This window comes from Papaver somniferum, chromosome 2 (assembly GCF_003573695.1).
Source record: "Papaver somniferum cultivar HN1 chromosome 2, ASM357369v1, whole genome shotgun sequence".
NCBI classification, from domain to species: Eukaryota; Viridiplantae; Streptophyta; class Magnoliopsida; order Ranunculales; family Papaveraceae; genus Papaver; species Papaver somniferum.
Window position 1 is genome coordinate 83,719,774 of NC_039359.1, and position 26,338 is coordinate 83,746,111.

At 34.7% G+C, this 26,338-nt stretch overlaps 1 pseudogene; it reads left to right on the forward strand.

Annotated features, from left to right (window-relative positions):
- Positions 1-18,636: 18,636 nt before the first annotated feature.
- LOC113348232 lies at positions 18,637-20,579 on the forward strand (annotated as a pseudogene).
- Positions 20,580-26,338: the final 5,759 nt, after the last annotated feature.

Below are 26,338 nucleotides of genomic sequence, written 5' to 3' on the forward strand. Positions count from 1 at the left end.
TGATGATTTGGATGACAGTGCCGGACCAAGTGATTTTGGAACAAGTCCTAGATATTACGAACCAGATGACCCCAAAGAGTTTAACGGCAGCGAGATAAGAATTATGATAAAGTTATTAATCAACTCTGGAGGGACCTATATGTCCGAGAGAAGATAATGCAACTAAACTGACTAACGATGTGGGGCATAAGTGCAAAATTTACTTAGATATTTCACACTAATGCTACAGGTAGTATAGTGATAGTAAGGATAGTTCCAACCAGGAACAATATAATTATAAGTTGTTTTCAACTTCTTATGTAACCAAAGGGGGTTGTGAGTTTTAAGCTGAACTATACAAATGAAATAAAAGAAAAATAAATAAAGGTATGTTCAAGGGAAGAAAATACCGATTAAAGGTTTCATCCTCCATAGGCCCGCACATCGGCCGATCGGCCCGGTTTTTTGGCGATACCGACCACCGAGCCGACCAGGTGCCGGTTCTCAAATTTGAAACCGTGGCCGAGCCGACCATCACTCAGTTTGGTTTTGAACCGTGTCAGAACTGTAATAACTGTTCCTGCAGTTTTAGACTTAGTGTTTTACAAAACACAAGTCATTTTCCTGCAATTCCTGCTATTTTTCCCTGTTATTATTCCCTGCCACACCCATGCATACTAACATAACAACATAAGCATAATTAACATAAGTTCTTTAAAACAAAAACAACAAAGTTACTGAGTTTTGAGTCTAACATAAACTGATAAAGATTGTTCGAAGTTACTGAAACTAGCCAACTACTTATGTTCTTCAAGACTTTAACTAACATAAGTACATAACATAACCGAAGGAAAATATTGAGATGTTCAAAGATTAACATAAAGTGTTAAAACCAAGCACTTCCAGAGTTCTTTTCCATGTCTGCAACAAGATCTGAACTTCAACAATCATTAATCAAGCATCATTGGATCATCAAACTCCTCTGGTACTGGACAAGGACACAATATTGCTGCAACAAGCCAACAAGCGATACTTTTAAGTTAATAACAACTTCGAAGTTCGAACTGACAAGTAAAGAAACAAAGAGAAAGAAAAGAACCAACAGATTACAATTCATCAACATTTTCCTACTGTAAGTAAAAGTTTGCAGACTCAAACAGAAATGAAAGTAACCCTACCATGGATACTGTCAAAGTCATTCCTTAAAAATGCAACACAAAAAGAAACCCAGATAAGCTATGTTCATGGAACAATCACCATTTATATCTATATTTCAGTAGAACAGTTGACAACAAACCAAAAGTATTAATTTACTAAAAAAGAACCAACAGATTACAATGTTACATTACCTTCCTCGATGCTTGAGAAATCATCTGGTACATACTGCGATAGAAGATCAAGAGCAATTGGCTTTGCTAGCCAGCTTTGTGTGCATAGCAATGCTTCAACTGTCCTAGGAGATAAAGAGCTTCTCCAAGTACCAAGAACACGCTTTCCAGTACTGAATGCTGATTCAGAAGCAACAGAAGACATCGGCATGGCTAGTATATCCTTCGCCATATAAGAGAGTACCTTATACTTGGTACTGTTGCTTTGCCACCAAGCCAAAAATGTCAAAATCAGTTCCACCTTCTTCTTCATCAAATTCCTCTAATAAATACTTATCCAACTCATTTAATCCTTCAACACAAAGTGGGTTCCTCTTATGACTTTTCTTCCTTGATGTAAGCATGGCCACAATGCTTTGTTCTTGCGCAACAACTGGAGCTTCAGCTACAGCAACACCGCTAGTTGAACTTTCACCAATAACTGCATACGAAAACTTATACTCTTCAAAGAGTCTGACCATATCTTCTTTAACCTTTTTCATAACTCTATCAACCTTGTACTGATTTCTCTCATACAAACACTCAAGAGTAAATTCCAACCCATTCTCTTTATCTCGTGGATCTAACAATTGTGCAAAGAACAAAGCAGAATTGATATCTTCATCAGCATCCCAATACTTATTATATTTAGCAAACATGATTTCAGCCATATTTCTAACAAAAGAGTCAACCACATTATCTCTAAACTGAACCAACTTTTCATGGATGAGTACAACTTCCCATAAGAAAGTATGAGTAGTAACTTGTGTTGCAGCAGAAAATCTAACAGTAGCATAGAAGAATACCTTTAAGCACTTCACAAGACTCCTCGCATAACTCCAATCATCTGCATAAGGAGCATGGTGACGACCCTGTTTCTTCTTTTTCTTCATCTTCTTCTTGCCTTTTGGGGTAGTATCAACTTCCATATCATATTCAGAACTCGATGAGGAACTGAAAGTTAACTCTTCCATGGAATTAGCTAGCACAAGAAGATCATCATGACTAGGTAAAGCAACAGACCCAGGTTCTTCAAAAATGTACTTCTTCCTATAGTCTCTATCATACTTTTCTAACCTTTTGAAAGCTCTCTTATATTTTTCAGCAGCCTCTAACATCAGATATGTGCTATTCCATCTTGTCTTGACGTCTTATATCGTTCCTTTCTTGCAATCAATCTTCTCTAGTACACAACAATGCGTAAACTTTTCCCATCTAGCAGGAGAACTAGTAACATACTTGACAACTGACCTGATACTTGTGATCGACTTGTTATAGAGTCTCACTGCATCTTTTATAACCAAAGCAAGAACATGGGCAGCACACCTTACCTATTATAAAAATAAAAAAAACAAGAAATATTAGCAATTGAAATTCACAGGAATGGTTGAATACTTGAATTAACAATGAAAAGAAGTAAAATTTAAACTACAACAAAAAATAAATCTTACGTGCAAGTATTCAGTCCTTTCAACTGCTCCTGTCCAACCAATTATAGTTTGCTTTAAATAGTCGATCGCAAGTGTATTAGCACTTACATTATCCATAGTGACACCAAACACATCTTCAAGACCCCAATCTAACAAGCACTTCTCCAACATCTTAACTATTGCAATACATGTATGACCTTTCACTTGGAAAAATAAAATAATTCTCTTTTGCAACTTCTAATTCTGATCAATATAGTGAACTGTGACACACATATAGTTGATAGTATTGGGTGAAGTCCATGTATAAGTGGTCAAAGAAACCCTCTGTTTGGATGACTTGAAATAATCTTTCAAAATCTTTTTCTCATCCCTGTATATTATCAAAAAATCCCTATAAATAGTCATGCGGCCGGGGACTTTGAATCTAGGTTCCAACATCTGACTGTAAGCCCTGAACCCTTCATTTTCTACCTTGCTAAATGGCAACTCAGCTTTGATTATGAATTTAACTAAAGCCCTTCTACACCCTTCAGGATTATAAATAAAAACAACTAACTTACCATCCTCACCTGGTTTAGGGGGAGGAAACAACAAACTTTTCTATCCTTTCTTCTTCCTGTTTGGATTCTTACGACATCTATCCAAATGACCCCATAATCCAGAAGTGCCATTTCTTCCTGTGTTAGCAGCAAAGGTGCGCAAACAATGATGACATTTAGCTTTCTATTCACTTACCCTTGTGAATTGTAACCATACCTCAGATGTAACTTTAGACTTCTCTTTGTTTCCATCATATTCTATAATTGTAACTTCATTAGGAGGTGTAGATTGAGCTCCAACTCCAGCTGTAGATTGACTAGGTACATTAGATGATCCAACTCCAGTTTGAGTTGTATGTGTGTCTTGACTTGGTTCTTCCATATTGGTTCCTGTTACAAATAAACATCACAATTAAAAACAGAAGTGATGAATACAAAAAGGGTATTCAATAAAAACATCTCTAATTTGTTTTCATAAACATGGAATAGATGATCAAAATGTATTACATACAAAAAATCAGAACAAAAAAAATCAAGAAACCCTAATATTTAGAAACCTAGGGTTTCATTCAAAACCCCAAATCTGATTTATGTATAACAAATTAACAACCAACAAATTACAAGCTATGTAAACTTAGGGTTTCATTTCAAACCCCAAATCTGATATATGTATAACAACTAACAAGTTATATAAACCTAGGGTTTCATTAAAACCCCAAATCAACCTGTAATTGATATCATAGCCACAACAAATAACAAGTAACAATCAGACAAAGAAAAGAAACAAACATCAAATGATTCAAATCAAACACTCACAACAGTTGACACATATATGAATAAGAAAACAATGAAAATAATTAGATTCTTTGACTTACAGTTGTTGTGTTCGTTGGTAATGGTAACTTGGTGGTGATGAATCATGAATGGGGGTATGAGACTGTGAGAGTGAACACTGAGAATATCTGAAGAATAAGAAGAAAAACGGCCGCTCTCTAGAGAAAGTGAGAAAGAAATGAAACTGAAAAAGAAAAAAAAAGTTTTATTGTTAGGGTTAGTAAAATGGAGGGTTAGGATGAGGGATAGGTATAGAAATGGAAGGATACGATTGATCGATTGTATTTGGCTCGGATCGTCCGACTAATTTACTCATACCTTGTACCGAGCCGACTAGGTGCCGGTTATGTTTTTAGATACCGTCATCGCCCGTGGGACATCGGTGCGGCGCGGTTTCGGCACGGAATCTCGGCCCGACCGGTTTCCCGTGCAGGCCTAATCTTCCATCACAAAAAATGCTCGTCAAGTTAACATTCAGCTATTCTTATAACAATAACCCTATAACATCCCGTCACGAGCTTACTACGACAAAATTTCTTGTATCATCAAGAGCTCAAGAGCCACTACTTGAACCCTTGATGGTAAATAACTAGCGTAAGAGCCACTCAAATTTAATCTAGTGAGAGGACTGATCTTTGTGAATTAAGGTTATTCTAAGCAATCTGGCGCAAGATCCACACAAATTTAACTTGAGTTAAGATTTTACACATAATTACGTAGCAACATATCATCGTCAACAAATATGTTGCACTAATTGTGACTAGAGTTCTTTGATATTCCGGATCTCAAACCCTAGTCTAGATTTAGATATGATCACATGATCAATCAATTTAAAACTTAAAAAAAACAAGTTTTCAATCATATATGACGATATTAACAGTTAAAAATAAGCGATAAATACATCATTAACATAGAAACTAACCATCTAGATTTATTCACATGTTTAAGACTTCAAACCAAATCATACAATTTGAAGAATTAACTACTCATAGATTCATGGAAAATATATCAGAGAACATGAAGAAGAAGAAAGTGTCGGGGTTTCCTCTTAAAGGAGTAAATCATGTAATTCCCTCCAAACTCTTCTGATTCTTGTGTTAGAGCATCGCTGGGTCGAACTCACAAGTTTTTCTATCTCAAGCTTGTTGTAAATGTTTGATGTACAAAATTATATCTTGATTTCTAGTCTACTAAATTCAAGTCTTAGACTACGATTAAAGCATGGTAGTCGAGTATTCAGATATCACTGAACACCCTTGATGATTGAAGACTGAAGGACAAACAAAGACATTTGTATAAACTTCATCAACAAAATTATGTGAAGACCGACTTGTCCTATTTACTCAAAATATCTAACATTCTATCTTATGAGACTATGCCGTATGATTTTAGTAGATTTTATATTGCAAAGAAGAATTTTCGAGTTCCTGTTTGTCTGTATTTAATATCAAAATATGATTCAAGAAATGGTTCTTTATAGATATTTAACAATCTTAGTCAAGAGTAATTTATTGTTCAGAAACTATTTTTGTTGAAATAGATCTTAACATATATTTGAGAAATAAAAGTACACGAACTGCTTGGAGTATGCATACCTAGTATCTTTAGACATAGTTTTGTAGCCTTTATTTATAAAAGGCTAAGTACAAGTACTGCCATGCATACCATATCATATTTGACATAATACTGAAAAACTTTTATTAAAGGCAAAAGTACACGATTGCCTATAGTATGCATACCCTCCTTATTTTTTGACAAATGAAAAAGTTCACGACTGTCCAAAGGTATACATACACGGTTTGCATATCGTGTCAACTTGGACATGCTTCTGTACACTTTTTACAAAATCAAAACTGAAATTATTTTCTAAATAGCCTTTATACTTCTATATACTAATTATTGAGGCATCCTTGCACTTTTGCTAAACCTCTCATAAACACTTCTAAGACAATTTATTCACAAAATCTTATTGGGCTTGTGGATTATTATTTAGTCTTGAGTATTCTTGGACACCATTATAGCTTGAATGTTCACGACCTCATTTGGTCATGGCGAACCATCTATTGTGCATGGTTCCGCAGCCAATCCGATCATGAGTATCGCATATTTTTCTTTATGATTCAAGGCAAAACTTCTCACATGCTTACATGATTTCTTAACTTGGAATTAGAAAAGTTATTTAACTTGAATTCTATGCAACCTAATATTGAATTCAAAGGTACCCTAAGCCTTGATAATAGTCTATATAAATAGAGGCCTATTGCAACTGAAATTCTTAATCCCTGATACTCTGGTGTCCTAGTTGCTAAGCTAGAGTCATCCTCTAGTAACTAGGTTTCTTCGTGAAGTCGTATTAGGTTGTACGATTTTGAAGACTTCACTTAGGATTCGTTTAACCCGGTCAAACTATCTTTTACCAGATAGTTTTTGAATCCGGATCTTGTTCTTACTTGGTTATTATAGTTCATGGACTATAAATTAGGAACAAGATTGATACAAACCTCAAAGTTCTCTTCGTCTCAGATTTTGTGGTTCCACAAGAAAGATACTAAACTCTTTGATTTGTTTATATTTTACTTGTGAGATGTTAGTGATTTAGGTTTCTTTTTGATAAGAGTAAGTGCTCCGGATCCTTGAGGTTTCCTAGAGATCCTTTACTGCAAATTTTTTTCCAAACATTGATTAAAACATATTTGAATGAAAATCAATTGGATTTTACCGATAAAAAAAAAATGAAAATCAATTGGATTTTTGTTAGAGGTGGATGTATATATATATATATATGTATATATATATAAGTATCAAAAGTCTTCACTTAGGCTAAAGAAACTCTTATAATGTATCAAACATCAGCTAAGGGAGTCAACTACATAGAATCACGTTGGATTCATTGGAGTACAAGAGAATGACTGAAGATGAGTTCCTTATCGGGTGAATTCGGTCTCAACTAAAATCTAGTACGAAGTCTGATAGTAGGCTAGTGTCTATATTGGTTTAATTCGGTACGGTGTTCAAACTGAACTAGGTCGTGTTTTTTTTTAAAGTCTGTGGTTTCATCGTTAACGAAATTATGGTATCCTATATTATTTCCCTTTCTCCATTATATTGTTCATCTTTATAATATGAATATCACAAGTAATACATAATCAACCTAGATAGTCTTCGAGCCATAATTGGTTGAGATCTTATTCTTGTTGAATTTGTATCTTGAAATATAGATTTACTAGTCTTATGCTTGTTAGAATTCAGATCTTCAATTCGGTACATACTAGTTTGATCTTGGATATTGATTTTTGAGATCGTCCAATAACTCTTGTACACAATCAGGTATGCAGACCTTTTGGTCTGTACATACTGACTGTGCAATAGAAAGAGAAACTATATATGTTGACCTACTTGGTGATTGTATTAGGTTTTGTCCATACAAGTTTTCGAACGAAAAAGTTGGTGGTGTGCTTAGTACCCTCTCATTTTAATATTGTGTTGTAGATATTATGAGATAGAACATGTCTTTCTTGAGCATTAGATGTCCCCTTATATGGATTCTCCCCTCAAGTATCATATCTTTTTAGGGTTTAAAATCCCATTAAGTCTATGTTTCCTTAATTTAGAAGTAAAAAACGCGTCATTTTCCCTTCTTGTTTTCCACAGTCGTCAAGATCATTTATCATGACCCCGACAACTATAAACACACACACACACACACAAAACACTCAAGTTCTTTGTGTGAAAACACCCAAAAATGGTCATCAACCATTCCATTGGAATCATCTCCTTGTTATCTATAAGATATAGGTAAATAATTCTTGAATTAAGACCATTAAAACTTGGTCTTTGATCTTTCTTCATTTGTAGTACTTCACTTCCTTACTTATGAAAAGAACTGTAATATGGAAGAATTTTTTGATCCCTTTCACTTGAATTTGGACTATTCGACAACTTTTAGCTCATTTTTGGATAAATTAACCTAACTAGCGCAAATAGTAGAAACCAAGATTAATAGAAAGTAATATACAAGAACTATATCAATCAGTATTTTGGATTTAATAATAAAAATATGTAAATTATGCACTTATCAACTAAGCTTGATGGAGATAGAGTTATATTTCTTGAATATTTGGATGTTAAAAAGATGAGTTGTGGACAAAAAAGAAATATCGACATGAGATAATTGTTGGGTGCCTTAAAGGATGTAAACAGATTGAAAAATAATTATGGTTAAAAAGCTCCAAAATCCCGTTTTTCTTCATACCGAGCTTACCCCACATGGATAATTGTTAGTTTCTAGTTGCACTTTTATATTTATGGATGTAATCATGGAGCGGAGCTAGATTCAAGCATATGTGTGCAACCCAGCCAGCTCCCAAGCCCAGTTTTAGTTTTTTAAACAACATTTATCCAATATATTAATTTAACTGTTTCTACACCTCCTTGTTTGACCCATTAGTGACTTCTATACCTGTTCTTCAAATCCTGGCTCCTTCTCTGATGTAATTGTAGTCTTATAATTATTTTAGATTCTTTTTCATCAATGTATTTCAATTTATAATTAATCTACATTATTTTCTAATTAATAAATACTTTATAGAGACACAAGTCAAAACAACTACTCTTCCAGAATTAACTATTCTGGTCTCAACACTCTCTTTGCTTTCCTCCCCAAAACCGACCCTTCTCCTCCACTTTGTGACCGAAGCAAGTCTGGAACGGACATTTCTTGGTTTAAGCCGGATTTGTACAGATTGATCTCTCGAATCTAAAGTACTCCATTGCAGTATATTGTTTAGGATTTAGACTCGTTTCTCACCCACAACACACGAAATTACCGAAACCAGCAGAAACTGTTTTCACCCTCAAACACTACTATACCTTCTAATCCAGTGAATGAAACCTATACATATTGATCCGTAATTTGATATTGTTGATTTGTAATCAAGAGGTCGCATGATTTGAGAATGTAAAATATAAAAAATATTCAATAAACATCGGAGGCGGAATTTAGATTTATGATTTAGAGTTTTTTATGATGATTTTGATGAACAAACATAATTTTAAAAAAAAATATTTTAGAATGCAAATATATTTTCCCGGTCAATAAGGTTTTATATCGGGTATTAAGTGAAAGTTGTTGTCTTTGTAGGTAGTTGTCGCGAAACAACTCGACATTGATAGTCTTTCAAGAAAAAGAATGTAATAGTACGTGAGGGAGTGATAATGTTCTCTTACGTGGGTACACCAATTTCCTTTATATAATACGGATACCGTTTCGGTGATCCAACAATCATCATCATATTGTCTTATACGTTCCGGTATCATCCTCGAAATATTTGATTTTTGTCCTTATCAATCGTGCTAAAAACAACCAATTACATCTTTCACAATATAGTGTTGCATATTTTGTGAAGATTTTTTTTTTACTCGGTCAATAAAACTCACTAAAAAGAAAAAACTATTATTATCCACTACTATTACCAACACCCACTACCATAAAAACCATCCACCGCACTATTTCTTCCATCAATAGTAATGTTACCGCCTCTACCATTTACAAACACCCGCCACCGTTTATACTAACCCTACTTCCACTACCACCATTAGAATTAATATAGTTTTTAGTAAAATTATTTATTAATAAAATTATGTATTTATGTTAGATTATTAAAGGGACATTTATAATAAAAATTTAATTAATCATTATGAACAATCAATGAGACACTAATTAATAACACATTTAAAAATGGTTAAGTTGAACAAACCCCAACGGTAAATTTATTTTTGCCAAGGACAAATCCTGACCACTCTTTACATAGACAAATCGATAATAAATAATTTCATATGTTCTGATCTTGATTCGTGTCGTTCGTTTAGTTATTACATAACATGGCAATTGATTGCACTAATTTTTTAAAATGGACATGTGTTTTATCGAGTTTATTTTAACATTAGAATGATCAACCACATTTTATACTTATAATATAACGTTACATATTTTTTGGCGTTACGAAATTAGCATAATATGTTTTTGTTCACCAATACCCGCCACTACCATAAAACCATATGAATCCATTTTTTTATCCACCACCACCTAGTGGCAGAGCCAAGGGTTGATTAACCTGGTTCTAACCCCTTAAATTTTTAATAACTACATAAATTTTTAAGTTTATTTTATAAATAATACTTTTTCCATATATATTTATGGTTTAGTCCACCAAAGTTTACATGTTTATTTTAACAAAAAAAGAGTAGGCCTCCTCAATTTCAATTTTTGATTCCACCACTGCCACCATCATTGCTGCCCACCCCATGTAGGTTGTTGGACGCAATTCTAATTTTTAATCACAAATGCCATGTATGAGGTTTAGATTGAACAAAATGTCGTCAATTGATTAGTTTCATAAATTTTTTTCCGTGTATATATTCTTTTTTTGTATTGCAATCAATTTTATTTTAACACTAAAAAATCATGATTTATACGAAATAGTACCAAAGATAACAGGGGTACCATTTGGGTGATCCAACTACGATCATGAAAATATTGTCTTGTATGATATCATCCCTGAAATATATGGTACCTTCATTTATCAAAAGTGTTAAAAACAACCAACCACATCTTCCACACTACGATGTTATCGATGTTGTAACGACAACATAAAATTAATATTGTCCATCATTACTCACCAACACTCACCGTCACTACTTCTTCCACCACAAACCAGGGGCGGAGCCAGGATTTTGAGGAAAGAGGGAGAAAAAATTCTTGGCAAGTTGGGATACATGTGAAAAATGGACTTTGTATCCCATTTTACGATAAAAGAACAAAAATAAATATAATTGTGCTTGGCTCCGCCCTTAACCACCACTAATCTTTCGGCATCCACCTCTTCTTCTACTCATTGTCGCCAAAAATGTCTATTGATATTATTTATCAAAATTACTTAATAATAGAAATAAATATTATAATTAATTAAGAAAACATTTATAATTAAAAAATGATTAGTCATTTATTAGGAGTAATTAGTGAAACACTAATTAAAGAACACTTTATAATGAATAGATTATTTATTATGTGCAATTAGTGAAACATTAATTAATAAAGCAATTATGATATTTAAGTTGAACAAAACACCACCGTTAATTTATCTTTTCTATTAATTCCAACCAAGGTGGAACACTAGTTAGAGGCCACTCTTATGACATAATAGGTCATGAGTTTGAACCTCCCCGTTATAATTTTTGAAAATCCATATCTTGACTTGAGTATTCATTTTTCATTCATAATATTGGAATTAATGCCATGTGTGCGAGTTGTAGGAGATGATCAGGAGAACCACAATCCTTGCGTAGCTTTGTTTTGTACTAATGATAACTGGATTACACTGTACCACGATAAAAACTAAACTTTAATCCATAAATTAACCTAGATTACATCATTTTAATTCAATCCAAGTATAAGAAATTGGACTACATAGTACTACATTAAAAATTAAACATCAATCGACAAATAGGAAATACAGAAACACTAAAAGCATTGGATATGATTTTATTTCGTCAACCGGAGTTTAAATCATCTCGACGGCTTCAAAGTGACAAATGAGTCTCCGCTCCATTTGACATATAAAGTCTAAGCCGTAAACTTATCCCCCTTGTATCTAGCTACTAACTAAAAACTAACACTAGTTCCCTATAACAATGACACGGTTTCGAACTTACTGCATCGAGTAACCTATTTGACCGGGAGCTTGTTTTTTACCATTGTTGGAATTGTTGTATGACCATATTCTTACAACTTGTTCCCAAGACCATTTTTTGTATCAGAAAAATCCAAGACCCTGCAACAACTTTTAACCAATTCGGGATTTTTATTATTTCTTTTTTTCAATTGATTTGTTTTTTTTTTTTGGATTGTTCCATTGTAGTATTACTAACACACATAATTAGAGTATTGTAAAATGTGGTAATAATATGAAGAGATCCACGGCTGATAACAGAAGTATATTTTTAGCAAAGTTATCAGCCGAACCTAGGTATATTTTTAAAAAAGTTGAGGTTCGGCTAAAAAGTTGTCAGTCGAACTTCACTCTGAAACTGACGAATTTAAGTTCAGCTAATTCGAACAAAATTTAGCAAAGCCGTATTAACCGAACATAGTGTTTCTCTAAATCATACACTAGGTTCGGCTCAATATTGATAGTCCAAGATCAGCCGAACTGATCTTCTGAAAACCCTAATTTCATCTTTGAAATCATATTCTATCGATCAAACAAAATAAAATCAAAAAACAAGATGGGTTTGTTACACATACATTCTAAAATACATCTAAGAGCAACTGAGATTTGGATTTCGCACTCCAATATCGCTCACTTCGATTAGTGTTTGCTTTGCTTGATCAATTTCTTGATTGAATTGGAGTCCAAGATGTTTAAATTTAAAATTTATTTTGATTTTTGATTTTAGGTTTTTGAGGATAAGAACACTCTAGTAATTTAAATTGTTTAACAATATATAGGTAATTGCACTGCTTTTAGACACCCCTTATAAACCCACCCTAAATGATATAATGAATGAGTATGCCTCGAAAAAAATTGAGTATGCCTCAAAATAGGTTTCATAAATATTATCTCGGGATTCATTTTTAAGATTCCGACACATGCAAGGACTGGACTCACGGCCCAGGGATTCTATAAATATTGTCTCGAAACTATAACCTGATCATGTACACCAACTGTGGACTCTGTAGGAGTGAGAGTTAACGGGAGATCATCAAATTTATTCAATGAACTAAAAACTCTGTAGTTGTTTTAAATTCAAATCAGAGGGAAGCAAATTAAGTTCAGCAACTAGAGTTAATTTACACACCTTACCACTGCTGCTGGCGGCAACAACGCAAATTATGATACTACCTCCGTTTCAAAAAAATAGGCTGGTTTGTGTGCAAGTTTACACACAATCAGCCTATTATTTAGAAACGGAGGGAGTAATATTAATAAAGAAAACTACACCGCAGCCGCTACAAGAGAAAAATTCCATTTTGATGTTCAGTTTTGGTAGTAACATAATAATTATAATGTAGAAATGCACAATGATATGATTTTTGTTATAGGAAAAGCTAAAACGTTTAAGGGAAAAGCTGACTTCCGGTCAAACGAAATTGATCAAGGAGGACTGGGGAGGACATAGAAAAACTCAATAGTATTCCATCTTGAACACCACTCTGAGTTCAGCCACCGTTCCTCTTCCAAAAGCATTTTTTTTCTCATGATGTATTGTAATCCTGTGTATATTTCTCCTTCTTGAATTGAATGTTTTTCTCTTATGATCCGGCCTTTCTTGAATATATCGAAACAAAGACTAATTTTATCATTACCCATTTGGATCCTTTAACCATCAGAACGCTTGAATAAATAACACTGCGATCTTCAATCACCATTCCCAGCAAGGAAATGACTCTCCAAGTTTCAGTCCCCATAAACTTAATTTATGGCACAAAATTAATATGTATTAACTGATCACATGGTTAAATCATGTCATCATAGAAATATGGCCACACATACCTAGATGGTGGACACCAATTGATGTTTAGCGTAATGATCCTTCGCTCTCTAGTAACTAGTTAATTTCATAGTATGGAGGCCTCATGAATTTCACACTGAGATTTTTTATACCTTGTAGTTTATACGTGAATCTCTTTTAGGGTTTTAGCCTCCTCGATGATATAACCTAACAGTAAACAAAAAATTTCGAAAACAAAGAAAATTATGCACCAGGAAACAATGACGGATCTACGGCTGGACTAAAGGGACTTTAACCCGGATAAGCTTCCCAGTCCACAAGCCAATCTTTTTTTTTTCTCGACCAAGACTTTTAGCCCGGATTTTAAAAGGAAATTTATCTTTCCTGAGTCCGTCCCTACCAGGAAAATGATTTTTACTGGGGAAGATAAACTTTGTCAATCGAGGATGACTTAAAGTCGATTAAAGAAAACATCAAGATTTTTCTTTGGAAGCATTAAAATGGAAGATGATTGAGTTCTTTCTTATGTTTTTTTTTTAATTTTATTTCTGCTCTTGTTTATCCATAATCAACTTCATTTGACTAGAAGTCAGCTTTCCCCGTAAACACTTTAGTTTTCTTTTTAACAAAACACAAAATTGGTTAAAAAGATCAAAATCAACAATTCCTGGGTGAAAAGGACATTTGGATTTTGAGACTGTTTAACTGGACAAAAATGCAAAAATAGCCGGGATGTAAACAGTTTCATCCTGGCCATTTTCAAATACTTTTTCTTATTTTTAATTTATATCAGGATGCATCCAGTTCATCATTACTATTTTTTAAGTTTAAGTCAGGATGAATCCAGTTTCATCCTTTCTATTTTTTTAATGTCCATTTCACCCATACTAATTTTTACTCGTCCATTTAAACCATGTTTTAAAAATATTTGGACAAATAACTCATTTTCCGAAGACAAAAATCAATCATATAATTGGCTAGACTGGTGAATATCCTTTAACCAAAAAACTAAAACACCCTCTAACCAAAATGTTCTCAACGCCTTTCACACTGATGTGAAGGAAAAGATCAACGCAGAAGGGTATTCGGTAACGTCATCAAGTGCACGTACCATATTATTGTTATAGAACTCGTAAAATTAGTCAAATGCACTGAGAATATTCTTTCCGGATAACTTATGAATTGCTGAAAAAAGAAAGAACAGCTTGATCATCCAAGATATTTCTCAAAAATAGATGTGAGCACAGGTAATCAGAATATTCTTGACACCACTGTCATTATTCCGTGCAATTCAAAGGTACTATTTATATTCACCACCAGGTAGATTATTCGTATCATGTATGCACATCAAGTGATATCATCAGTACTATTGGTTGCATTAACTAATTGCAAAAGATATAAATTATGCACGAAGACGTGCGTGAGTTGCATAAATACTCATAATTTCCACAAAGAACGATTGACAATGCATATTATTGGCAATAAAATATAAAAAATGATTTTTAAATACTTTGATATGGTAGGTTGAAAAACCGAAAATGAGTCATTTGTCCAAAAAAATTTAAATCATGGTTCAAATGGACGAGTAAAAATTAGTATGGGTGAAATGGACAAGAAAAAATAGCAAAGATGAAACTGGATTCATCGCGGCTTAAGTTTAAAAAATAGCAAGGATGAAACTGGATGCATCTTGATATAAATTAAAAATAAGAAAAAATATTTAAAAATGGGTAAGATGAAACTGGTTACATCCTTGCTATTTTTATATTTTTGTCCATTTGAACAGTATCTTTTTAATTTTTGTCCATTTAAACAGTATCAAAATGTACAAGTCTTTTTCACCCAGGAATTGTTGATTTTGGTCTTTTTAACCAATTTTGTGTTGAAAAAAGGGAAAATTAGGGGGAGACCCAAAAAAAATAATAATCTCATTGTCAAGCCCACAATTAATTTTAGGTATTGTGACACCCATTATTATTTCCGTGACACCCATAATTATAAGAAATTGTTAAAAATGTACGCATCAGGGATTATGCATCCGCATGACAGGTTATGCATCAGGGGTATAATTGGCAACGCAACTTGGATATAACATATCTAAAAATCCGCGCCTTGGAATTTTACAAATTTTATATCATTGGAATTTTTTTTAAGAGAGCTACGCAACGAGTACAAACAAGAATATCAAAAAAAAAATTCACGAAAAAATCAGAGGTGATCATCATTTTAGGCAAAATTTTCGAAAACTTGATACATAACCATTATGCAACCACCAAAAAAGATGCATAACACATTCTGCAGATGCATAACGAATTATGCAACCATTTTCTCCACTGCATAACAAATTATGCATTTGGATAACAAAGTTATGCATTGTTTTGGTTGATTTTAGTGCGTGCATAAAAAAAATTGATGCATAATGCAGTATGCATCCATATTTATGGATGCATATAAGATTATGCATTTATTTTCTCGATGCATAAAAGATTGTGCAACAATTTTATCGATGCATAATGCATTATGCAGTCATATTTTCGGATGCATAACAGGTTATGCATCTATTTTCACGACTGCATAACATGTTACGTAGATATTATTGTAGGTGCATGACAAGTTATGCAACCTTATTTTTTGTTGGTTTCAATACTAAGAAAAAAGTAGCTGCATAACGTGTTATGCAACCGTTTTCTGGACTGCATAACAAGTTATGCAACAACTTTTGTAGATGCATAACAGGTTATGCAACCATTTTCATAGCTGCATAACAAATTATTCAACCATTATGACCAAACATCAACACCAATATGACCAAATACATATGTGGCTTCCCAACCAACAACACCAACACCTCTCAAAAACGACTAAAACTATAAAGTACCATAACAATTCTGAAAAAAGCAACAAAACAAAAGCATCCACAACAACTATTTTCCACTGCCCCTTGAAAAACAACCAATGAACCCATTGAAACCGACAGCAAACCTTTGTTACAGGGTCAAGAAAATATGGCAAACTGACCCACCTTTCTTCCTTGTTTTCTCGTCAAATACCAGAGCCAAATACTCATGTATTCATAAGCAACTTGTTCTTGAATCCAGCTCAACTGGTAATCTTCTAAACGGACTCAGACACCACTTTAAATCCTCTTCAAAACCTGTGAAAAGACTCACCACTCTATAGTTAAAAGGTGGCAACAAGAACTGGCCGGTCATTCAGGCATTTAGCCAAGCACCTTGTGTGCAGTTTTGAGTTGGTGACGGATTGTGTAATGGATGCATCTTGGAAACTACCAAAATCAATTTCTTACCAGAAAATGTGGATTAGAGACAAACCCACTGTCCTAAACATTCACATAAACCTCAGACATTCATCAAAATGCACTTTATTCACTGAAGTTAACAACAACAACAACTTGCCTCTCTTCCCTGGCTGATATAACTTCTGAAACTGTTCACTATCAATCCTTGTTGTGAAGCCAAATTCGATAAAAACACATCTTCATTTTCTTCTCCGCTTCACATTCCTTGTCTTAACCTCCTCCATTACTCACCCAAATCGATGGCAGCAACTCGTTTTCTTCCTTATCTCCATCGGCCAAAACTTCCATCTCTTATACCTTCTATTGATACCTTCACATACGACGACAGAACCACTGTCAAACTTCTGAATCGACCAACCAATTTCTGCATCTTCCTGTGTTGAACTCACATCACAATTTCGAGACCATCTGCTGCCATCTTGGAATCAAAGACAAACCCAAGTTCTTAAATCTTCTCAACATCACAGACCCACCTTCGAATTCCTCTTCCTTTCCAATCAACACACAGACTACAACCCATTTTTCGCAATTCAAAATCAGCAATTTCTTCTCATCTGCTTTGATTTCAAAATCTCACAGATCCCCTTTCCTCTTCTTGAACAACAACCTTCCATCTGATTGAAAAAACCCCAATCTCAGTTTCTTCTTTGATTCAACCAAAATCATAGTAGCAATCTCTCCCTCGAATCTTAGTTGTCTAAATTCTTCGATTTCCGTATCTGAGTTAAAAAGAATTGAAGATGATGAAAAAGAAAAAAAAACGACAACCGAATTTTATAAATTATGGGTCTGAGAATAATTTTCTTCCAGAAAATGGGTGCGCGCCTTTAGTTTTGGGAGCGTGGGTTTCACAGTAAAAAGATCCGGGAGAATGGGTTTCCCTGTAGTTTTCACTTGAAAAAAAGCGAGTATATCATCCGCTATAGCCCTTATCTGTGTCGTAGTTATTTTAATGTGATGTTGCAATGTTGAACACGCTGAAGCCGTCAAGGGCCATGTAGCCTAGAGATTTCGTAAACAGCCTAGGTTCTGTGTGAGGATGAAACAAATAGGAAGAACCTAACAATGTCAGTACAATACAGTAGTAAAATCGAAATAAGGTGATGATAATAATGACATGAGTTCAAAACTCGTTGATACTAGAATTTTTATTATCGATTAGAAACAAAACCTCAAAAATTAATAAGGGAGGTTTTTACCATCCACCAGTTTGATATAAATGGTGAGGTAACATATATTGCTCAGTAAGACGAGCGTATGAAAAAAAATCAACTTCTAATTAATTTGATCACTGTAACTTTAACAACGTCAACAAGCGCTCAAAGTCAAAAGGCAAATGAGATTCGCAAACATAATAATATCAATATGTGCGGAGCTATACGAACAAATTATTGATCAAAAATATGACATTGTCAAGGATATATGGCTGGAGATGCATATGCAATGCAAAGCTGTGATTAAGAGTTATAACAACTAACGAAAGGGAATGAGAAGCTTTAAAAACAATATAGTTGACATAGAAAGCGGAGTAAGAAGCTTTAACAAACATTAAGAGAAGTATATAGTTGACATAAAAGGAATCTTTACGGGGTATATGCTTTTCAAATGATCTCTATATAATGGAGCTCTCCTTGCATTTGAAATTACAGCCTTCTTTCCTTCCCTCCATTTCATTCAGCAACCACAACCTCTCTTTTTCTCCCTCCCTAGAACTTGAAAGAGATAAAGAAAAGTTGGAGTAGTCATGGTGAAGGAACAACTAGAAGTGCTTAAAGCACTTGATATAGCGAAAACACAACTGTACCATTTCACAGCAATTGTGATTGCTGGTATGGGATTCTTCACAGATGCTTATGATCTCTTTTGCATCTCCCTTGTCACCAAACTGCTCGGCAGGATTTACTACACGGTGCCAGGATCAGCTAAACCTGGTAGTTTACCACCAAATGTTGCTGCAGCCGTTAATGGTGTCGCTCTGGTCGGCACACTTGCTGGTCAACTCTTCTTCGGTTGGCTAGGTGATCGCATGGGAAGAAAGCGTGTCTACGGTCTTACCCTACTTATTATGGTTGTTCAGTAGCGTCCGGTCTCTCCTTGGGCAACCAGCCAAAAGCTGTCATGGCTACACTATGTTTCTTCCGTTTCTGGCTTGGATTTGGAATCGGTGGTGACTACCCACTTTCTGCAACTATCATGTCTGAGTACGCCAACAAGAAAACTCGTGGTGCTTTTATCGCCGCTGTCTTTGCTATGCAAGGAACAGGAATTCTAGCTGGTGGAATTGTCGCCATTATAGTTTCTTCAATATTTGATAAACAATTCCCTGCACCAGCTTATCAAGTTGATGCCAAGGCTTCCCTTCCGGTAGAGGCTGACTACATCTGGCGTATAATTGTGATCTTTGGTGCAATTCCAGCTGCTTTGACCTACTACTGGCGAATGAAGATGCCCGAAACTGCTCGTTACACTGCTCTTGTAGAGAAAAATGCGGAAAGGGCAGCTGCCGATATGTCTAAGGTTTTAAACAAGGAGATTAAAGCTGAAACAGAAATGGTAGAAAGAATGACGACGGATGAGAGCAATTCATTCGGTTTATTTTCAATGAAATTTCTTAAACGACATGGCCTTCCCTTGCTTGGAACCACAAGTACTTGGTTCTTGCTGGACATAGCTTTTTACAGTCAAAACTTATTCCAGAAGGATATTTTTACTGCAATTGGGTGGATTCCACCATCTCAAACGATGAGTGCTAGTGAAGAAGTTTTCAAGATTGCGAGGGCACAAACATTAATCGCACTATGCAGTACTGTTCCTGGGTATTGGTTTACAGTGGCTTTCATTGATATTATGGGGCGGTGGGCAATTCAAATGATGGGTTTCTTCTTCATGACAGTCTTCATGTTTGCTATCGCATTTCCTTACAACTACTGGAGTAAAAAGGAGAACAGGATCGGTTTCGTTATTATGTATGCATTAACTTTCTTTTTTGCAAACTTTGGACCCAACAGTACAACCTTCATCGTCCCAGCAGAGATATTCCCAGCTAGGTTGCGTTCGACATGTCATGGTATATCAGCGGCTGCAGGGAAAGCTGGAGCAATTATTGGTGCATTTGGTTTCTTGTATGCGGCACAAAATCAAGATCCAAAAAAGACTGATCATGGATATCCCGCTGGTATTGGTGTTAAGAACTCCTTGATCGTGCTTGGAGTTATCAATTTCATAGGCATGTTGTTTACATTCCTGGTACCTGAACCAAATGGTAAATCTTTGGAGGAACTATCAGGAGAGAACGATGGAGATGTTGAAGAAGAAAAGGTTTATCCCCAAGAAGGAAACAATAGATCAGTGCCTGTCTGATCTGTTGGTTTTCAGACTTATCATATCACTTTGCAAATAAGAACTTTTTGGTTATATAAGTGCGTGATTCTCAATTGTCCTTTGTCCGTGTGGAAGAAGAAAAGGTGTGTTAAACAAAGGATACTTCATTTGTAGAAACGTTCAATCATATATTACCATTTCCATCTACATATATTAATCAAATTGTTCATAACTGGAAATGTAACTCTAAGATCAACAAATAGAAAAACCATCCTATCCACATTATGTTTTTTACAAAATGGGAAAGAATTCTTCATTTCCTTCAATCACTTCTTGATCTTCTCTTTTAGCCTCGTTCTCTGCTTTGTTTTGCCTGATGAACTTTCCCCCCTCTTCTAATTCTCATAAACTAATTAAAAAACTCAAGATATCCATTTTGTCCTTACAAAGTAGAGCTCCATAAAAATCTCAAACATCGAAAATCATCAAAACAACCCGAAAACCCGTCCTTCAACCACTTCCTGCTCACCCAAATTAGTGCAGCTTTGTGAGTTTTGTTGGGTGCAATAATCAAAAAACAAGGAAAAATCAAATAAGCAAAAGTTATTGATACTTAGCTCATTTATAATGGAAGTGATCGATTTGATGAAACGGACGAGCTCCCCATATCTTCGCAACAGCAACAAGGCAAAACTTTGGAAAAACATTCAACACGTTTCCCTTAAGACATTAGCGCCCGGCTACACTCAAGAGTGATGCTATAGCCCTCACAGGACGGATATGTGCAGGATAAAACACCATACTACACCTACTACTAGCATATGTAGTAGATGCTCAACTTGAGCTTGGCAACTCCGAAAAAACCATAAAGGAAAATCTCGAACACTTGAGAAAACAATATAAAATGTTTTTTTCCATTAGAGGTCCCTCTAAATATAGAGAAAACCATTTCCCATAGATTTTACAAAAGTAGTGAATTTCCCATATAATTGACAAATACAACTTAAGAAGAATAACTCCCCGATGTGGGACTAAAAGGTTTATATAGTTTCTTAAAACTACTAAAAATTGGAAACTCCACGATGTAGGACTAATAAGTTTCATTCACAAAAGAAAACAATAAATTATAATTTTTATTAAAACTTTAAAAAATTATTTTTTGTTAATCGTTTTCCAACAATCCCCCACATGAATGAAAACTCAATAAAACATGAAAACACAGATAGATCTTGGTAAATCAACATCCCAATCTCACGATCCAAACAGACTGATCGTGCAAGTGTTGAAATCATACTAGTCATTTCTACGTCCTCTCCCTCACACAAAAGTGTGTTGACCCCAGGGTCATACTATGGATTGCACAAATCATAATAGTATTGAGAGCTTTCATCTTTAGTTCTCACATGGTGAGACTATAGGTATCTTTCACCAAAGTGAAAAAGCATGAACTAGTGAACCCTTAGTGACCTTTAGGTCCTAAGTTCCAGTAATACCAAAACCATCAAAACGAAAATCACATAAAAAGCGCAGGAAATACCATTTTAGGCAGAGGTGTCCATGAGGTCTTGAATCTTTGCTTAATGAGATATTACCGGAATTACTTGCTAGAGACAGTGACCTATGTCTTGAACTGTTAGCATTTGATGTAATTCGTGATAACAACCACGGGTGATATCTCCAAGGTTGCTACCAAGCTCGTGCCGTTTTGTCCAATTTGGCCCTGGACATATCCTGTTTCTCAGAATGCTCTAGAGAATCAAAACTCATATTCTCATAGGAAGCGGCCCACTTCCTCATTCAGATAGATGAGTTTCCATAAAGAGTGTTACTGCTACACCCCACTTCAATCTTAAATTGAAACTATAGAACTCATTAAGACTTCTTAAAAGTCATCCTTCACATGAAGTCACACTATCACGTCTACACCATAGAGAAGGGACAGAGAATAAATTCTCTGATAGTGTTTACCTTTACCCACCACAAATTAGTTGTCTCATTCAAAACCTTGATCTTGGGATCTCCAATCAGCAAGGTTGAGTATCCTTCATGGCAAGTTTAATTTATCCAATCAATGGAAATAACGCCGATTGAGATTAGTTATTTTCAGCTTTAGCTATTATAGCTTGGCTAACACAATGTATAGATATAGCTGGCACAGGCCTATGCCAGAGAGGAATGTCTTCTAAAAAGCATCTTAGGCACCCGGCCCCCTCTCGTGCTTTATCTAACTCAATACTCTCAGATTCCATAATGAATTGAGCAATATATGTTTGTTTGTAAATCTTCCAAAAACAAACCCTCATGCTAGAGTGAAACATATCCACTCGTAGACTTAGACTCCTCTAAGTCAACTATCCAGTTTACACCACAAAGTCCCTCAAAGACAGCAATATACCTTTCATAAATCAAATAAAAGGTAATAGAGTATTTTAGGTACCATAATACTCTACTCAGTGCATCTGAATGCTATTTCTCTGGACTACAATTATATCTACTTAACTTACTCACAATATAGGCAATGTCTGGACTCTTACAGTTCATTAAATTCATCAGACATCCTATAACTCTTGAATATTCAAGTTAAGATACTCCATTACCTTTTTTTTTCCTTGAGTCTACAAGAATAATCGTACGGAGTACAAGCAGGCTTACAATCACACTGATTGTATCTCTTAGGCACAAATTCAACATAATGAGAATGACTAAGACTACATATGTTAGATTATTTTCTAATCCTCATCCCTAAGATTACATCAACAGGGCCTAAGTCTTTCAAGTCAACGTTCTCATTCAGCGCATGTTTTTAGTGGAATTAATCACATTTATGTTTGTAGCAAGTATAAGCATATCATCAACATACAAGCATACAATCACACAGGCATCCTTAACAAGTTACTTGTAAATATACTTATCAGATTCATTAGCTTAAATCCACTACACATTATCACATGATCAAATTTTCCATGTCACTTTTTACGTGCTTATTTTATAAACCATACAAAATTTTGTTCAACTTACAAACTTTGTCATCATAACCTTGCACTACAAAGTCCTCAGGTTGGTCTATGTAAATTTCTTTATCTAATTCACAATTTTAGAAAAGCTGTCTTAACATCCATCTGATGTATCTCTAATTTGTTTATGACAGCAATAACAATTAGCATCTCAACGGAAGTAAATCTCGTCACATGTGAATAAAAATCAAGGAAATATACACCTTCTTTTAGTTTATAGCCTTTAGCTACCAACTTAGCCTAATAATATTCCACAGTTCCATATACCTAATGTTTCCTCTTAAAGACTCATTTACATCTCATGGTCTTACTCTCTGGAGGTAAACTAGAAACCTCCCAAGTCAGGTTCCGACGGACTGAGTCCATTTCACTAAATGAAGCTTCTTACCAGAATAGGGTTTCAGTAGATATCAAGGCTTTTTTACAAGTCCAGGGCTTAGACTAAGCTGGGCATGTTATGAAGTCGGCTTCATAAGAAGTTTCAAGTCCAATTGTTTTACTTCTCTTAGGCTCAACCTTAACTTCATCTTCCTTTAAGATAAGTTCTGACTGTTTGAAAATAAATCTAGGGGATCAACAACACATCTCTAATGAGGTACAGGTTTAAGAATAAACATGTTCAAAGAACTCAGCATCCCTAAATTATGTAATAGTATACAATAAAGTCAGAAAAATCACACCAAAGTAGGAAAAATCAGAACACACAACCAAAAATCTATATGTAGAAGTATACTCAGCATACCCTATATGAAGAAACAATCAACATTTTTGGTTTCTATCTAGTTCTTTTAGGAAGAGGAATGACAATCTTAGTCAAACACCCCCACACTATGACGCATCCATAAGAAGGTCATCTACCTTTCCATAAATCATATGGAGTTTCATCTGATCCTTAAGGGTACTATATTCAGGATATACTAGTTAAGAGGACTGCCTCCTCCCACAAGCCCGCAGGTAATCCTGAACTAATCAACATGGCAATTATCATCTTCTTAAGGATACAGTTGTTATGTTCGAGGCTTCTAATTGGTTTTGAACTTCAAGTTTATACATCTTAAGGCTTATAAGGCATCATCCTTATCCCTAAGAAAGTATACAAGATAGTACCTCATACAATCATCCATGAAAGTTATAAACCATCTTTTACTGTAGTGGTTTTGGGTTGAACTCATGTCAACTAGGCCCAATTGAATTAATTCTAAGGTCTTAGAATTACTCTGAACATTTGTGCTAAAAGATTTTATAGCATATTCAATTCACTTTTGTGTTCAAGATCCAAACTAAATTTGGGTACGTAGCCTATGCTAGGAAGTTTATGCATTGACTTATAATTTTACGGTTCCAAGTCTACCATGCAAAACATTCAAAGACACACAAAAGAAAGCATAAGAATCAACTATGTTCACTTCATCAGATTTTCCTTTAAACTTATATAGGCCCTAAGTCCTATAACTGTTGCCTAAAAAATCAATGCCCTTAGTTATAACAAGTTTTCCACATTTAATTAAGATCTTCAATCTTTTACCATCTTCAAGAGAACAAGATACAAGATTCTTTCATATGCTCGGAACATGAAAAATTCATTCAGTGTGAGAATATTACATATATGAGCTTATGCTTGACCTTTCCCTTTTATGCAACCTCTGTCGCAGATGAGTTACTCATATAGAGTTTCTTGACATCCCTTATCCTCTGATAAGAGGTGAACAAATCTCTGTTTTAACAAACATATTTAGTGGCTCCAGAGTCCACCCACCAGTCTCTCACATTGGTTATTAAAATAACTTCCGACATCATGTCAATGAACTCGTTCTAATTTGTTTCAACTAAATTAGCATTAACTTTCTACTTATTCAGGTTTTATGTTGTCTACACTTTACTGCCGTATGGCCAGGAATTTTACAAACATGACAATCACCCTTAATTAAAGTAATGCCGGATTTAGTTTTACGAAACACACCTTTCTTATGAAAACTACGCTTAGAGTTGTGTTTGATGTTCTCGCCTTTGTCAGCTTTGGAAGACTTGTGTTCATCCACATGCGCCTGGTAGCCATGTTCCTTTTCAATTTCATATCACAAACTTCGTTTATACTCTGACCACGGACAAGGTAATTTCCCAATCACCTAATACACCACATCTCAAAACCTTAATTCAGATAAAATATGAGTTTTGAAGATAATATCTATATTTATAAACTTTGTTTGAACCACCATATCAAAAAACTCATGGTTACCCCATAAAAAATACTTTAGTTAACAACAAAATTCTGTCCGTCAGAATTTTTCAGGAACGTTTCTCCGTTTTGTAAAATATCAAACAAATACTTTTACAACTCCAAAAATTCTGAAATTTTACGTTGGTAACTATCAGGATGTCTACTACGTTTTGTCAAAATGGTTCATCGAAATTCCTTCTAGGTTAAGAGATAAACTAGAAACTCTATAGCTGACCAAAAATTCGTTTTTGCTTTTCACTCCACAATTAACATCCATGATTCACTAACCAACCAACCATTTTCGATTATTACAAATTTTAATGTCTTAAGATTGTTGGGTGCAATAATAAAAAAACAAGGAAAAATCAAATAAGCAAAAGTTATTGATACTTAGCTCCTTTATAATGGAAGTGATCGATTTGATGAAACGGACGAGCTCCCCATATCTCCGCAACAACAACAAGGAAAAACTTTGCTACACTCAAGAGTGATGCTATAACCCTCACAGGACGGATATCTCCAGGATAAAACACCCTACTACACCTATTACTAACATATGTAGTAGATGCTCAACTTGAGCTTGGCAACTCCGAAAAAACCATAAAGGAAAATCTCGAACACTACAATATAAAATGTTTTTTTTCCCTTAGGGGTCCCTCTAAATATAGAGCAACCCCTTTCCCATAAATTTTACAAAAGTAATGAATTTGTTTATATAATTAACAAATACAACTTAAGAAAAAAACTTCCCGATGTGGGACTAAAAGGTTTATATAGTTTCTTAAAACTACTAAAAATTGGAAACTC